At 42.7% G+C, this 16580-nt stretch overlaps 1 protein-coding gene across 3 annotated transcripts in view; it reads right to left on the reverse strand.

Moving 5' to 3' along the window:
- SETD4 (SET domain containing 4) overlaps positions 1–16580 on the reverse strand; it is a 430129-nt gene that overhangs the window by 302127 nt on the left and 111422 nt on the right. The window lies entirely within an intron of this gene.

Here is a 16580-nt window from a genome sequence, read left to right on the forward strand (position 1 = left end):
TAAGCATATCAATCATTTTAGATTAGGGCCCACCCTAGTGACCTCAATTTTTTTTTTGGCCGTGCCTTGAGGCAAGCGGGATCTTAGTTCCCCGACAAGGGATTGAACCCACACCCCCTGCAATGGAAGCACGGAGTCTTAACCACTGAACCACCAGGGAAGTCCCAACCTCACTTTAATTTAATTACCTCTGCAAAGACCCTATCTCCAAACATGGTCACACCATGAGGCACTGATGGTTAGGATTTCAACATATGAATTCAACTGGGATGGGGGACACAATTCAGTCCATAACACTTGACTTTTCCAACATCTAGATGCCACCTGCGTTCCTTGGCTCATGGTCGCCTCCTTCATCTTCAAAGCCAGCAGTATAGCATCTTCAAATAGACATCTATCTCTCTGACCTCTGCTTACATCATCACATCTTCTTCTGTAACTCTGATTCCCCAGCCTCCCACATTCCTAAAAGGACTCTTGTGATTACATTGGACCCACCAGATAATCCAGGATAACCTCCCCATCGCAAGCCCCTGTATCACATCTGCAAAGTCCCTTTGCCATGTAAAGTTACATATTCACAGTTCTAGGGACTAAGACGTGGGCATCCTTCGGTGCCATTATTCTGCCTAACACAACCAGTCAGCAGGTTGATTGCGGACCTACAGCTACTGGCTGGACATCTTTCCAATAGAGCAAGGATGTGCTGATTACAGGCACCTTTCATCTACTGAACACCTTGTTTAACCTCAGCTCTAGTCCTTGTAAGCACACCATGGACAGGCAAGGCTGATGCAGCAGACAGACAGTCAGAACGTAGGCCAGGGTTCCAGAATCCTGGAATTATGGTCTTTCCACCCTGCAGGCACTGGATCCTAAGTGCGTTCATCACCCCATCAATTTCTCCTTGATTTTCACTGCATGTCTTGAATTGGTTGAATAAACCATATGATTTGGGCTTCCCTGGTGGCGCAGTGGTTGAGAATCTGCCTGCCAATGCAGGGGACACGGGTTCGAGCCCTGGTCTGGGAAGATCCCACATGCCGCGGAGCAACTGGGCCCGTGAGCCACAACTACTGAGCCTGAGCGTCTGGAGCCTCTGCTCCGCAACAAGAGAGGCTGCGATAGTGAGAGGCCCGTGCACCGCGATGAAGAGTGGCCCCCACTCGCCGCAACTGGAGAAAGCCCTCGCACAGAAACGAAGACCCAACACAGCCAAAAATAAACATAATAAATAAATAATAAATAAAAAATTTAAATTAAAAAAAAAATAGGATTTGAGCATCTTATGTGGTCTGTGAGCCCTTCTGTTCCATGACAGCCTGCCTGGTAGGGTCTTAAAGGCTGCCACAGCATCAAGGTCATTTTCCATACATCATCAGCTTTCATACAGAAGCAGATTGTTGAGTCAACAGAACACGGTGAAATTTGATGGAGAAGGGTATGTAAGCCTTGGGCTCAGAGAGGGTGGAGTTGGGTGGAATCCAGCAATGAGCAGCACAGGATCCCACGAAGGCCTCAGCAACAGAGGACTGGGGGTGACCAAGAATCCACCACGGAGGAGGAAGACCCTGCCGGCCAACTTCCCCGGGCACGCTGCCCAGACCAGCCCTGTCCAACAGTGCCCGAGGCTCATGCCAGGCCAGATTCCAGGGCATTGTGTCATTTGAGGCAGTTAGATGCACCAATGAACATTGAATAGTGTGGGAAATCTGACAGTCAGGATACCAACAGGACGGCCAGGAAAGGAACAGCGAACAGAACTCCTGTTTCCTCTTTTGTGTTGTTTCTGAGCCATAACTTCCATAATTTGTGAAATCCAAAGCAGAAAAAGAATGTTAAAAGACCTGTGCATACATAGGTTTAAAACACTTTCTGCCCTTTTCCCAAAATACCAAAATCAGAAGCATTCCAGATTTCAGGAAGGAAATACATATTTAATTTAATTTATTTTTTTTAAAGGAGTGCCATTTGAAAAACATTAAGAGGTGCTCTTGTATACCAAAAGCTGACTTTTAGAAATGAATTTATTTTTACTTTAAAAAGGCTTTAAAGAGTAAATATCCTTTTAATTCAATGTCAATCTTTTAAAAATTAAAAAAAGAGCTTTTCTCAATAGTAATTGTCACATTTCAAACCCCTACATTTTGGATTTTTTTGGAAAATGAAGATAAAATGTGTCCTATCTGGTGAAGACATGTGGAGTGTTACAAGGACCACCCCCAAAACTCTGCCCTTTAAATTCCAAATTCTAGATCAGGACGAGCCCTGCGTCTGTCATCTACATTAAGCCACCACAGTGATTGGAATAAAGTGTTTCCTTGAGTGATGGGCATCCTTAATAATTCATAGGTGACCACTCACAGGTCCCTCCAAGTGACAGAAGACCCTCTCAACCCTATAAAGCTGGGTAACTGAGCCCATATAACAGGGTTATGAAAAGCAACCTTTTCTGATAGAACCCTTCAGAGTTAAGTTTGCAGGAAATACATGCTACTGGTGTACGACCAGGAGAAAATTAGTTTATTTGCAAAACAGAACAATCCAGGTTTCCTACCCCTAATGTTTTCTTATGTGAAGAGATGCTACATGAGAAACACTCTCCAGACTTCAGGTACAATCCTAGTATCAGAATCCCCTGATCCAGCCCCGAGTTTATAACAAAAAAGAATACCAGCATATAACAAATAAAACATATAACAAAAAGGATGGAGAATTCTTCCTGAGAAAGTTTGCATCCTGCTTTCATATCAAGAATACATGTGTCCTCCCTTTAATTCCAATTGCAGATATTTATTCTAAGGAATTAATCAGAGATGTGAAAAATGTATATATAACAATATTTATTTCAGCATCATTTCTGAAGTAAATTTGGAGCAACCTAAGTGTCCACCAATAGGAAAATGATTAAACAAAGTGAAGCACGGGCAAAAGATGGAATAATACGTTACCGTTTAAAGTTGGGTTTTTGAAGAGTAATAATACAGGGGTATGTTCATGATATAACGTAATAGGAAAAGAAGGATATAAAATTATAAACACAATCTGATTTCAATTTTGTTTCTAAAACAGTAAGGATTATTATTTTCATGATACTTTCCTGTTTTTTCCAAGTTTTCTACACTGGAAATGTATCACTTCCATAGTCGAGGGGTGGGGAGTATATATTATTCAAAGAAATGGATTTATCCCAGAAAACTCTCCCTGTTTAATTCTACTGTTTTTACAATAGCCCAGCACATGGATGTGAAAAGTGGCTACAGTGAAGTGTGCAATGACCACAACCCTGTGGGCTGTTTCTCCCCAGGCCCCAGCATCCACCATCTAAGACTGCGTCTGCACCCCCAGGGGAAACACTACAGACAGTCCGGGGAACCAGCCCAACGATTTTGGTTACTTTGATAATTCAAAGTTTGACCACAAGGCAGCATTAGTAGAGCGGGTCCTGTCTATTCAACAGCAGACGATCCTGCCCCCCAATAATCACAGATAAGCAGTACAACAAATGTACTCTCCTCCTAAACAACACTTACAAGGCTCTAGCACACGTGTGTTGACACAGAAAGTGCTATCAAAGTGTGTATGTGTGCAGGAGCCTGTGAGCAAGAGAGAAGGCCAGGGAGAGAAGAAGGGGGAGGGAGAAAGAGAAGGGAGGGAGAAGGGGAGGGGAGGGAGAAGGGAAGGAGAAGGGGGAGGGGAGGGAACAAAAGGAGGGAGTGTTCACACCAATGGCTCAAGTCTGTGCCTGGCTAATTTAAAAATTCGCTGACTCTAAAATTTTCCTAACATTTCCAGGATAGGGAAGAACTCAGAACTAAGAACTCTAATCCCGACTAAAGGAGAATAGCCCCTTCTGTTCCTTCTTCCAACAACTTAACACGAACATCGCCAGCTTTGTCTGTGTACACAAGTCGTCTAGAGCACTTGAAACTGGTGCCCAGCGAAAAAGGAGAATTGAGCCCTTCTTTCAACAGGATTCCCTAGCCCGGACCGCAGGCGTTATCTGCGTGCATTAATGAGTATGCAAATTACCGCCGATCTAGCACGGACACCGAGAGACATCTAGTGACAAGTTGGGTGAAAAACAGGACAACATACAGACCACAGAGAGGAAGCAATGTGCCATCCACCTGCAACTGTACTTTATTCAATAAACTGCTATTAAACATCTAATGTGCTAGGCACCAAGCTAAGTTTGGGGGAGTACGAAGAACAAGACAAACAAAAGAAGAATTTTCCATCATTTGTATCACATCTGTATCAGAATTTTCCATAATTTGTAAATATCCCTCATTAGAAAATGTCTTTCTTCTGCTGTCTCTATTTATGAAACACAAAACAAAGTCCCACATTCAAAACAGAGCAAAGGAAAGCCAAATTATTTGCTTTCCCATGGTAAGACAATGATTTTCCAAAAGCTCTAGGATTAAAAGAATATTCTGTCAGTAATTCCAAATTTGCAATCCTTGCAAAAGGCTGGGTTTTTTCTTTGATTTTTATAACACTTTCCCCTTATTCCCTCTCCCAACCCAGAGGGCTGAGCAGAACAGAAATAGTGCTTTTAAAGTGAGTTTATATAAATTTTGTTCTGGTAAGTTTAGAAATTAATTTCATAACATTCTTTACTTTAATCAGTTCAAGCATCAGGCTCACAAACTAACCAAAAGAAAATATAAAACTAACATTCTGAATTCAGGTCTCCTTAATACTATCAATAGTTTGTACACGGAAACTTTTCTATACTAAGAGTGGAAAGGTATCTCTGTGTGCGTATGTGTGCATGTGTGTGTGTGTGTTTAATCTCTGAATACCTCCCATCACTAAGAAATATCAATATGTGGAAATTCTAAGCTGTATTTTATCTTCAATTATATCATAATGTATTGCATATATAAAATGGTACATTGCAAATCACTCCATCATACGCTTCTTTTCCTTATAAGAGAAGGAAAACAGTTCAGTACTCTGTACCTCGAGCGCTAGAGAGGTTTGTGAGCAATCATAAGAAATGTTGGTACCTTTCTTCCAGGGAGGGCCGAAGGCAGTCCAAATCACCAGATCTCGTAAGACCCATATAAGTAAAAGCAACTCAACTTAGAGCTTACCCTACTTAGCGGTTTTGGTGAATAAGAAATACAGGATATGCTATTCATTTTAAAAGCAAAGACCAAGAAACATAAAATTATTCTGTAAATGCAGTAAGTGAAAATAAGCTTCCCTTCTACATTATGCACATTTCAGGAAAAGACATAGTGATGGGGATGGGGGAGTCTGGAAAAAAGACAGATTATGAGACCAACCTGGGTCTTACCATTTGCCATGTGCCCTGAAGGCAGGATGGCTTTCTTTGGGAAAAATCTCAACCCTTTAGATGAAAAGGATGAACAAATCTGGCCAAAATTTTTTAATTAAAAAATATGTTTAACTGTTGCCATTTGATATCTTTCTGTCCCTCTTCATTTCCTTCCCAAATCACCAGAGTCCCATTGCATGCAGCCCTCCCAAACCCCTGCAGCCTACAACAGGGCGTCCTGGCTGAGCCCCTGTGATCTGTTTTACAGCCCTGCTTCTCTATCCCAGCAGCCTGTGACATTTCTTTCCAGACCTGCATTGCAGTAAGTGCAGACCCCTTGCACGGCACCTGCCTGCAGAAAAGCCAGGGTGGAGAGCACACTACATTTCCTACCTGTCACAGCTGAACCCCTGCCACCATCTCCTTCTCAACAGGTATCTTCCACCTGGCTTTGAATTCCAGCACCACACCAGGCTGAGCCCGCCCGGGGAGGAACTGAGATAGGGCTTGAGTCACACCTGTTCGACCCCATGAGTGCTGCATATACATGGTGCGTGCACGCGCACACACACACACACAATTTTTGATAATGATAATTTTCTGAGATAACTGGTCAACACCGCTAGGTCAGAAGAAAGGACCATGTGCTTCCAAATGAAAAATACCCAGAGAAATTACTGAGAGAGGTATGGTAATTAATCACATTGGCAGATTTAGAACTTACTTTCAAACAGGCTTTCTCTCGTGCCTCCGTTCACGACAGCACTTGCAGGTCCATATCGGGACAGTCCAGCGGCCCAGCGACACCTGCGTTCAGGCAGCCCTGGCTTGTGCTCTTGTCGCAGCCCCTAGTAGGGACCGTAATGCTGCCCCTCCCCACAGGGCTGCAGCCAGGTCTCTCTCAGCCCTGCAGTCTGCTGCAGGCTAGCCATCGCCCCGTTAGCCCAGGACAGTCCCAGTTTACACCGGTTAACCTGTCATAATGATTATTAGCACCTTCTTTTATTCTGAAAAGAGTCCTGGTTTGGATAATAAATGTCATGGTAACTCACCTTTCGGGAACATTCTCCCCACCAACACACCTTTCCTATCTGTGCAACTGTACAGTCGGCTGAAAAATGGGACTTTTGCACTTGTGTATTCCCATGATTATAGGCCCTGGGCCCATCCATGGTTCCCCGAGGCTGACGTGGGCCGCTTCTAGACCATCTACTGGTCCAAGATAGACAGATCACACATGTTCTCTACCTCCCCCTTTCCAACAGGTTGAACTCTAATCACATCAGATACACCTGTGCATGGATATTCATCAGGGACAAGCTCTAACATATGGGGTCCTGTTGACTGATCTGTATTAGAAAATAAGATAATGTAAGATAATGTAAAAATAAGATAAGATAATGTAAGTTAGGGAGGATACTCAGTTGCAAGTCATCATCTGTGAAACCTTTTACAGAGGCTTCATTCAAAATTTAAATAGGATAAAATTCACAAACATCATGATTTGCTCATAATCGTTGGTGACTCCAAAGAAGGTCACAGACCTTCTTCAAGTGACTAATGAGAACTGACATTCAAGTGTCTTTAATTTATAAATGTCATCATTATTCTGTCCAACTGTGGACATGTACCTACCACCACTTGGTAGACACCCAAGGAGTACTTGTTGATTCATTTGTTAACAGAAGCGGAACCACTTAGCAGGCCACATTTGCAGGCAGCACTGCAGGGGTGAAGAGCTGGGGCAGATGGTCAGACATACCTCTCTCTGCAGCCTGGCTCTACCCTCTTAATCCTCTTCTACTTTGAATAGTCTCTGAACCTCTCTGAGGCTGTTTCCTACTCTGTGAAGTAGGGATAAGAGTCACCAACCCCCTAGCATTGTTATACTACCGCACCTAACGAATGGATAAAGAGGATTGTGGTATACAATGGAATACCACTCAACCATAAAAAAGAACGAAATTTTGCCATCTGCAGCAACATGGATGGACTTGGAGGGCATGATGCTAAGTGAAACAAGTCAGACAGAGAAAGGCAAATACTGTATGATATCACTTACGTGTGTAATCTAAAAAGTACAACAAATGAGTGAATATAACAAAAAAGCAGCAGACTCACAGAGAACAAACTAGTGGTTACCAGTGGGGAGAGTGGGCAGGGGCAATTTAGGGGTGAGAGAAAACATAGCCAGTATTTGGTAATACATAACTGTAAACAGAAAGTAACCTTTAAAATGTATACAAATGTTTTTAATTAAAAAAAAATACTGCACTTAAAGCGTTCGATACAGTGCCTGGCATCTAATAAGCTTTCAATCATTATTTTTATCTAACAAATGCACATTGTGCTTATTAAGTGTCACACCCAGTTCTGAGCACTTTGCAAATACTAATTCATTTAATCCTCATAACAACCCCATGATATTGATGGTAAATATTTGTACTATCCCCATTTTACAGATAAAAACCGAGACAGAGAAAGTTTAGGTCCCCTGCCTGGGGTCCCACAGTTGGTTACCACCCAGTCAGACCGCCTCCAGACACTAATCTCTTCACCGGTATGCTAGGCAGCTCTGCCAATTTTCCACACTGGTTGAGAGCACAGATGGTATCATTAGGACCCACTGAGGCCAGCCGATCAGTGGAGCTGAGGTAGGAGCTCCACAGTATCGTCTGATACACAGACTTGGACACAAGGACACTTACTGTCACCATGACACACCAGGATGGTGACCCACTGAGATAATCAGTAGCCAGATATCTCTAGCTTAAATCCAGATGCATCCTGCATCAACTTCTATTACATTTTTTAAAAAGACTTCTGTTTTCTCCTTTCATTGATCTGAATCAACACAGAATCAATATCCAATAGCACAGGTTCTCCAGGTAAAGAACCAATGTCAAATTAATCCTTCAAAATGGAAGTGTTTTGAAGGGCTCTGCTGCTTTCATTTTAGAAAAGACACATAACTCAAACTTCACGTCAGAGATACATTCAGTCAAAAAACAGGATTTACTGAGGGCTAGCAGGACCTCCTGAGCTCATGTAGGTGAGGGACAGGACCTTTGATGTTGAATTGTGTCCCCCAAAAAAGATACGGTGGAGTCCTAACCCTTAGTACCTCAGAGTGTGACTTTATTTGGAAACAAGGTCTTTAGAGGTCATCAAGTTAAAATGAGGTCATTAGGGTGGGCCCCAATGCAGTATGACTGTGTCCTTATAAAAGAAGGGGAAATTTGGACACAGAAATAGGCAAACTCCGAGGGAAGATGATGTTAAGAGAGACAAGGAGAAGACAGCCAGCTACAAGCCAAGGAGAGAGATCTGGTATGGAAGATTTCCTCACAGCACTCAGAAGTAACCAACCCTGCTGATACCTTGATCTTGGACTTCCAGCCTCCAAAAGTGGGAGAGAATAAATTTCTATTGTTTAAGCCTCCCAGCTGGTGGCACTTTGTTACAGCAGCCATAGGAAATTAATACAGACCTTGGTACCAGGAGTGGAGTGGCTTAAACTCAGAAACCTACCTGGCAAAGAACTGAGGGGCACCCATGAGACACACAGTGAGCTGATGTGAGTTAGACAGTGGGCAGACAGGGCACCGGTGACCCCAGGTGAGACCAGAAGACTCTCTTCCTTGGCCTCGACTGGAGGGGGTAGGGGGACCCCACATGCTCTGAGCACTGAGGGTCACCTGCCCAGTGGAGCCAGGAGCAGTCCTTACTGTCCCCATCCAGCTCAGTGCCCCTGGCCATTCCAGCCAGGAGCAGACATGTCTAATCTCTCCATGTCTAAACTCTCCAGGTCAGACCCCTGTCTCCTTCATGTTGAGAGTCCTCTCGACTGGCCTGTGGGTCTCTTGATGCCTACTTGACTATGAAGAGGGACAGCCTCAGCTCCTAGAAGATGGGGCAGGCATATGTCAATGTGGGTTCCTCTCTACTTAAATTAACCCTTCACCTAGTTGGTACAGAGGTGTAGCCAATGAAGCCAGTTGAAACTGGGGGTGCTACCCCGTAAAAGCAGAAGTTCTTCCCCATATACTCTTACCTCTGTCCTTGACCTCAAGCCTTGCCTAACAAGTAACCTACTGGCCTGTGTACTCCAACGCCTCTGTGTTGCCTCTGATCACTTGTCTGATGAACACATCACTCTACCTTTTAAAATCCTAACCCCTCCGCACCCTCAGTGATTACAATTCCAGGTCCGGTGCCGTGGAACGGAGGCACAAGTGTAGCAGAGATGGTTTGATCTCTGTAAAATATTGCATTTATATTCAACATCATCTTGAGCTGAACCCTCCAGATTTGGAGAAATCACTTCTCTTACTGAAATTTAATTACGTCTGTGATTTTGGTCTACCAGAAAAAAATACAATGTACAGAATATAAATAAGAAACAGAATAGGCAGTGCCAGATATCTGACTGCATTTTTCCTAATATAAAACATATAGGTCCTAATTCCCTTCAAACATCTCTTGCCCTGTAGATGAAATATAGATACCTTTATTTTTAATAAACAAAGGGGAAAAGGATCCTTTTGCAATATTTTCTTGGAAATACCAAATATCTAGCCATGTCAAGGATCAAATAACCTAAAATTAACCAAATAAAGCCTTAACCATTCCTAGTGTAGTCAAAGAATATTCAGTAACATGGAGGAATTATTTGTACATCAATGTTAAAGGGAAAAAAGCAGAATTCAGAATTATATATTTGTAATATATACATATATATATATATATATATAAAATCACACAATGATTATATACATGTATAGAAAATAGAAAAAAGGAAATGCTTCAAATAATGGTAATTATAGCTGAGTGATAGATACCAGGTGCTTTCTGCACCTTTGCGTATTTTCCAGATTTACTAAAATAAGTTTGGATTACTTTTTTTTTTTACCCTTTTTTTTTTTTAATTTACTTATTTTTGGTTGTGTTGGGTCTTCATTGCTGTGCACAGGCTTACTCTAGTTGCAGAGAGCGGGGGTTATTCTTCCCTGCGGTGCGCGGGCTTCTCATTGTGGTGGCTTGTTTTGTTGTGGAGCACGGGCTTTAGGTGCGTGGGCTTCAGTAGTTGTGGCACGCAGGCTCAGTAGTTGTGGCTCACGGGCTTAGTTGCTCTGCGGCATGTGGGATCTTCCGGGACCAGGGCTCGAACCCGTGTCCCCTGCATTGGCAGGTGGATTCTTAACCACTGTGTCACCAGGGAAGTCCTGGATTACTTTTTAATCAGAGAAAAATGTTATATTTTATTCTGTTTATTAATAATACACATACTTGGGGGCCACAACTGCTGAGCCTGCGCATCTGGAGCCTGTGCTCCGCAACAAGAGAGGCCGCGACAGTGAGAGGCCCGCGCACCGCGACGAAGAGTAGCCCCCGCTCGCCACAGCTAGAGAAAGCCCTCGCACAGAAACGAAGACCCAACACAGCCAAAAATAAAAATAAATAAATAAATAAATAAATAAATAATTTTTTTTTAAAAAAGGCAGATGCTTGCTTTAAAAAATAATAATAATAATAATACACATACTTTATAAAGTATATGAATACCTGATTACTTTTTGTATGTAAGCAATATTAGCCCATTAGGTAAAATTTTATAGCCAAACACAAAAGTCATTATGAGTTGTGTATTGGACCCCACAGAAGCACACTATACACACCTGTAAATAACAATTAAAGAAAATATATAGGTTGTTATCACTTGAGCAAGTTTAGTTTTTGGTAACTGATTCTGTTTCCATTTGGCACGAGAAATATATCCTCTTTATCTGTGTCCTCCCTTGCTTTTTTTAGGTGTATAAAATGACAGCTTATGTGAAAATCAAACTGAGGTCAAATTACCAATATTCTGTGTGTGGCTGGAGGTCAGAATTACCTTTGTAAAGAGCCCTGAGGCCCAGGATGAATTTCTATTTATTCAGCAGTCTACCTCCCAAACTCAGCTAACAAAAAAAGAAGAAAAGGGCAAAAGGGTCCCAAGCTCAGAGTTCAGCTTGTGTTTGCAAATGACCAAGAAAAAGAAAGATGGAAGCAGGCACAACCAGTGAGAATAGGGGCTAGAAGTTCCTTGTATGTGTAAAGGCAAATGCTTGATTGGTTTGATTCAGCTTGAATCATTTCAGTTGCATGGTATTAGAGAGAAAAGAAAACTGTACACTGCCAGATGATGAAGAGACCCTTGATGTGCTCTGTGGGCTCCCTATATGTGTGTGTGTGTGTGTGTGTGTGTGTGTGTGTGTGTGTGTATTTCTTTTTAATTTAATGGGCACCTACTATGTGCCCAGCACAGCGCTAGAAGCAGAGATGCCGTGACAACTAACTGTGGCCCTAAACCCTAGGAAGAGTCTGGCCACTTCTTTCTCACTTGTTGACCATGTTCTCCGACTATTTTGGGTTTTACTACATGTTATAGAGGCTTAATTCCCCTTCCAGAAATACCTGCTAAGTCCCATTGGTTTAATTGTGTATAATGCTTGTTTTGGCTTCAACAAAGAGACATCTGGATTATGGATTTCTGCAAAGACTGAAAAGTCAAGCCCTGCACGATAGAGCCCATGGAGCACTGCCTTTCCCATCATTATCCATCTCCCCCGCTCCTACTCCATGCTGCCTCACTGAGGTGAGTGATTCTAGTCTATTCAGGCTAATAGCATGTCGTTCTTAGTGAGCTTCTCCTAAACAGTGTGTTGCTTTTGCACACCCCTTGCTACTTTTATCTCATTTGTGCTTTACAACATCTTTGAAAGACGGATGGGAAAAGAAATATAAGTTGAGACGTAGAATGTTCTAAAACCTTGCAACTTAACACCAGTTTCCCCTTTGATACTACTTAGTCCCATAGGCTGCTAGCTTCCTCCTTGCCTTCTCCAGCCTCGTCCCATTCCCACCCATCCTCTGTTATGGCACCAAAGGGCTTTTTCAGAAATGCAAATCCGATCATGACAGTCCCCAGTCTAATCCTGCCCAGTGGCTCTATGTCACCAACCAAGAGCAGTTGGAACTGCTCAGTGTGTGTCTTCCTGGCTGCTTCCCTCCTACTGGGGCCAGTGTTTCAGCCCCATCAAAGCCTCTGCATGTGCGTTCTCCCCACCTGGACCACCTTCACCCCACCTCATCGCCAGGAGAGAAACTCCTACTCATCCTCCAAGGGCCAGCACAAGCATTCCATCCTCCATGAAATGTGTTTCTTAGAAACACTCAGCTTTTAATAAGGAAAGACATTTGAGTCAGTACCTTCTTTGGAGGAGACAGGAGAGTGGTCTTGACCTTGGAGAGAAAGTTACACTCAACCTCAGATAACCTGCATCTGAGCTTTTTCTTTCATCCAGTTCCCGTAACTAATGAAGAAGTGGACTCGGGACACCAGGATGAAAATCACGTTGATTTTACTACTAAAGCCCTAGGAAAATAAACAAGTCATGGAACCAGTCAGAGCTGGCAAGATCGCACAGGAAAATGCTCATGGAAACAAAAAATACACTTTGATATCTTCTGCCCTTGCAGAATATTTTTTCCACAGAAGTGTGTCTTTCACTATCATCACTATCCCCAAGAACTTGGGGGAAATAAGATGGTTGGATTTAGGACCCACCCGAATCCAAGATGATTTCATCTTGAGACACTCAATTTAAGTACATCTGCACAGACCCTTTTTCCAAATAAGGTCACATTCACTGGTTCCTGAGGAATGTCCCTTTTGGGGGACCACCATCCAACCTACTACAGACAGCATGCCTCACTCTGATTGAAACCTTATCACTGACACCCCAGTTCTGAATCCTGGCTGACCACACTGCTTTCCAATTGTGGTTTCATTCCCAGGTAGCATGACCTCTCTGGAGTTCTTGAGACTTCAGCCTCTCTGCAGTTATGTTTCTTGTGGAAAATCAGTGGATTGGAATTCTGGTTATACACTTGAGTCTCATAATTGACTCAAGTGTATAATTTCACTTGAGTGAAATAATTGTGTATCTGTGCTAGAGAGAGAAGAGCCCACCTCTTAATGTGTCAGCCCAATTCTATTCCTGAGCCTGCAGACGTGGAGCGCAATTGAAGCCTGGGTAATTAAGGTAATTTTCCTAAGGTGAGCCATCTAGGGAGGCCCCTAGAGAGACCGCCCGCCGGCCATCCCACAGAAGACCTTCCCTTGTGCCTGGCCAAGTGAGGACATAGAGGCAGAGAGGGCCCGAGCTCCTCGGGGAGCCAGTAGTCCGTCCAGGTCTTTCCACCCAGTTTTGTGCTGACCAGTGGTTTGGCCCTTTGAGTCAGTCTTCTGGAAGATAAGGAGTGGGGCCAGGCAAGATGGCAGAAGAGGTAGTGAAGAACCTTGAAGACCATCCTGAGCCCTAATGAACCATCTCAGTGAGCAATGCCCACTGTCCAAACACAAGCAGCCAGGAAGCCATGTGTAAGAAGCACATACCTCCTGAAGTGGAATCTGACATGCAACCTCGCCTCCTGGAGCAGGTGATGCCATGTGCCAGCTGAAATCATACTTTCGAAGCTCTCCCTTAGCTACTATCTAAAAAGTCAGTAGAAACAGATCTACACAGAGCCTTTTTTTTAACTGAAGTATAGTTGATTTACAATGTTTCAGGTGGACAGCAAAGTGATTCAGTTATATACATACATATACTTTTTCAGATTCTTATCCAGGACAGGTTATTACAGGATATTGAATATAGCTCTCTGTGCTATGCAGTAGGTCCTTGTTGTTTATCTATTTTATCTATAGTAGTACACAGAGACTTCTTAACCTATTGTGTGTTGCTGGTTTTGTTATTGCTGTGGGTATTTCTGCATGATTTCCAACGGATCTGGCTTCTTGGAGAAGCTGGTAGTTTTCCAGTGATTAGAACTATTCTCCATGAGAGGAAAAGGATGATAAACTAAGATCTTAAATGTCACAGTGACACTATGTGTGTGTCCTCAGAAAAACATTTCTGCTGAAAGATTAAAATCTTCTGGATGCTTTTATCTCTGAGCTTCTGGCAACTGTAGAAATTCCCTCATGGAGCACGTGGTCATTACCAGACCACAGACACTGAAACAGGGAAGAAGGACCTGATGTGAAAGGATGGAGGTAAGGGCAGGTTTGTGGGACCTGAGAGACAGAGCTAGCAGCAAGGAGCTTAGTGGCTCTAACTGAAGCTATCCTGGATTACGCTTTCTGAAGTTAATTTAACTTAAATTTACGTTCTTCTTTATGTGTGAGGTACATGGGCCTATACTGAGTGTCCTGCCTGGCTTCCCTTCATTTTCTGTGCCAAAAATCAGCCTAAATGCTGTGTCTTCCCAGTCCCCCATCAATTCTGGCCAACCAAGTGGAAATGCAGAGGCAAGGAGTTCCAGCATGATCCTGTCCAGTCTCCTCCCAGTCACCTGTGTCACCAGACATGGATGAGAGATTGTCAAAAGTGACAGTGGTTTCTGGAGGCAAGAAAATGGCTTACCAGTATGAAGGGGCCAGGGACAGGGCTGTGCACGTTTTTAATTTCATTTCAGACCTAACCTTCCCCTCAGTCTCTGCCTAATAGAAAAGAAATAGTGAAAGACTCACAGACTTAGAGAACGAATTTATGGTTACCGGGGGTGGGGCGGGGGGGAAGGGTGGGGGGGAAGGGATATTTAGGGAGTTTGGGATTGACATGTACACACTGCTATATTTTAAATGGATAACCAATAAGTCCCTACTGTATAACACAGGGAACTCTGCTCAGTATTATGTGACAACCTAAATGGGAAAAGAATTTGAAAAAGAATAGATACATGTAAATGTATAACTGAATCACTTGGCTGTACACCTGAAATTATCACATTGTTAATTATAACATTGTTAATCAACTATACTCCAATATAAAATAAAAAGTTTAAAAAAGAAAAAAGAAAGAGTGAAATATTCTGAAAAAGATAAGCAGTGGAATCATTAAGTGCTTACTTTTAGGAGCAGTGTTCTAGAGAAATACACTCACAGCTCTTCAGACAGGAAATAGCAATATAATTTCAGGAAATATCAATGATCTTCATGGCTTAGTATTTCCTGTAAAGGCGTAGAGAAAAGGGGGGGAAATGATATACTCAGCTTGCAAAAACTGCAGCTTCTAAAAACAAAAGAAAGAAAAAAAACTGCAGCTTCTAACACATGCCAATTCTTACTTATTTAAATAGGCTTCAAAAGTCAACCCCATCGTGAATAAAGAAACATCCTTGGTTGAGGTTACTGTGTTTATTTTGGTTATTTACAATATTCTATCACACTGACACTCCAAATGCTAAGTTTCCTACAAGGATTTTGGAATATGTCATGTAAACCAACGACTAGTTTATAGTAGATATTTTTGCTACATTGAAGAGTTTTTCATTCTCAGGTAATGATCAGACAAGAGCCTTAAGTGACAACTTTTTTAAAGCTGTCTGCCTTTTTAATGGAAGTTTTCTTTTTTGAAGGTGAAGTATGCTGTTCTTTATGACAGCTTTGTTGACACCAAAAGAAATTCAAAGTAAAGCTCTGAAAGTGAATCAGGTAGGATTACCTACATGTCCTTGGAATTCAGCTCGGCTTATGGGAAATTTGTCAATTATTTTCATATTCCATTTCCCAGGAAAACATAGTCCATGATCAACAGAAGCTCATTATCCCAAAGCAGCCAATCAAGGAAGCATACCCTGTCACCAGGTGAGATATGGCTACATCTGGGTCAACATCATGAAGAAGTACATTAGCAACGTGTAAACATGAGCAGTTTCAGGAAGACAGCCTTTGCATTCCTGCCTTGTGTTTAATCGAAACCAGGACACGGAACTCACGCTTCCAGACAAAAGTCAACTCTGCTATGACCCTTGCTTCCACCAAGTTCACCGACACTTCAGGAAAGCAGAGAGTTGCCTGGATGAAACCAAAGAATCTTCTGGCAACCCCCAAATCCTGCCCCTGACAGCAGCCTATACAAAGTGAGTCTGAGAAATGTAATACATCTTAGGAATGCACCTGAAAAACAGCAATATTATATCCACCAGGGGAAAAGTCTTCCTGGGGATTAGTGTGGGCTCTGAAACTTGATTCTTCCCAAGCTTTCATAATTGTTATCCCAATTAATGGAACTGCAGACACCATTCTTCTATTCCCAGGTACAATCATGTCACGTTCTTCTGAAACTCACAAAGCCATTTCCTTCAACACTGCCCTCCGGGAGGGAGTCTTGAGGTTAATGACCCTCCACAGAAGACTATCATTTACGTACTGTACAAGTGCATTTTCTTTGCATTTCAG

Source organism: Balaenoptera acutorostrata, chromosome 4 (assembly GCF_949987535.1).
Source record: "Balaenoptera acutorostrata chromosome 4, mBalAcu1.1, whole genome shotgun sequence".
Taxonomy (NCBI): domain Eukaryota; kingdom Metazoa; phylum Chordata; class Mammalia; order Artiodactyla; family Balaenopteridae; genus Balaenoptera; species Balaenoptera acutorostrata.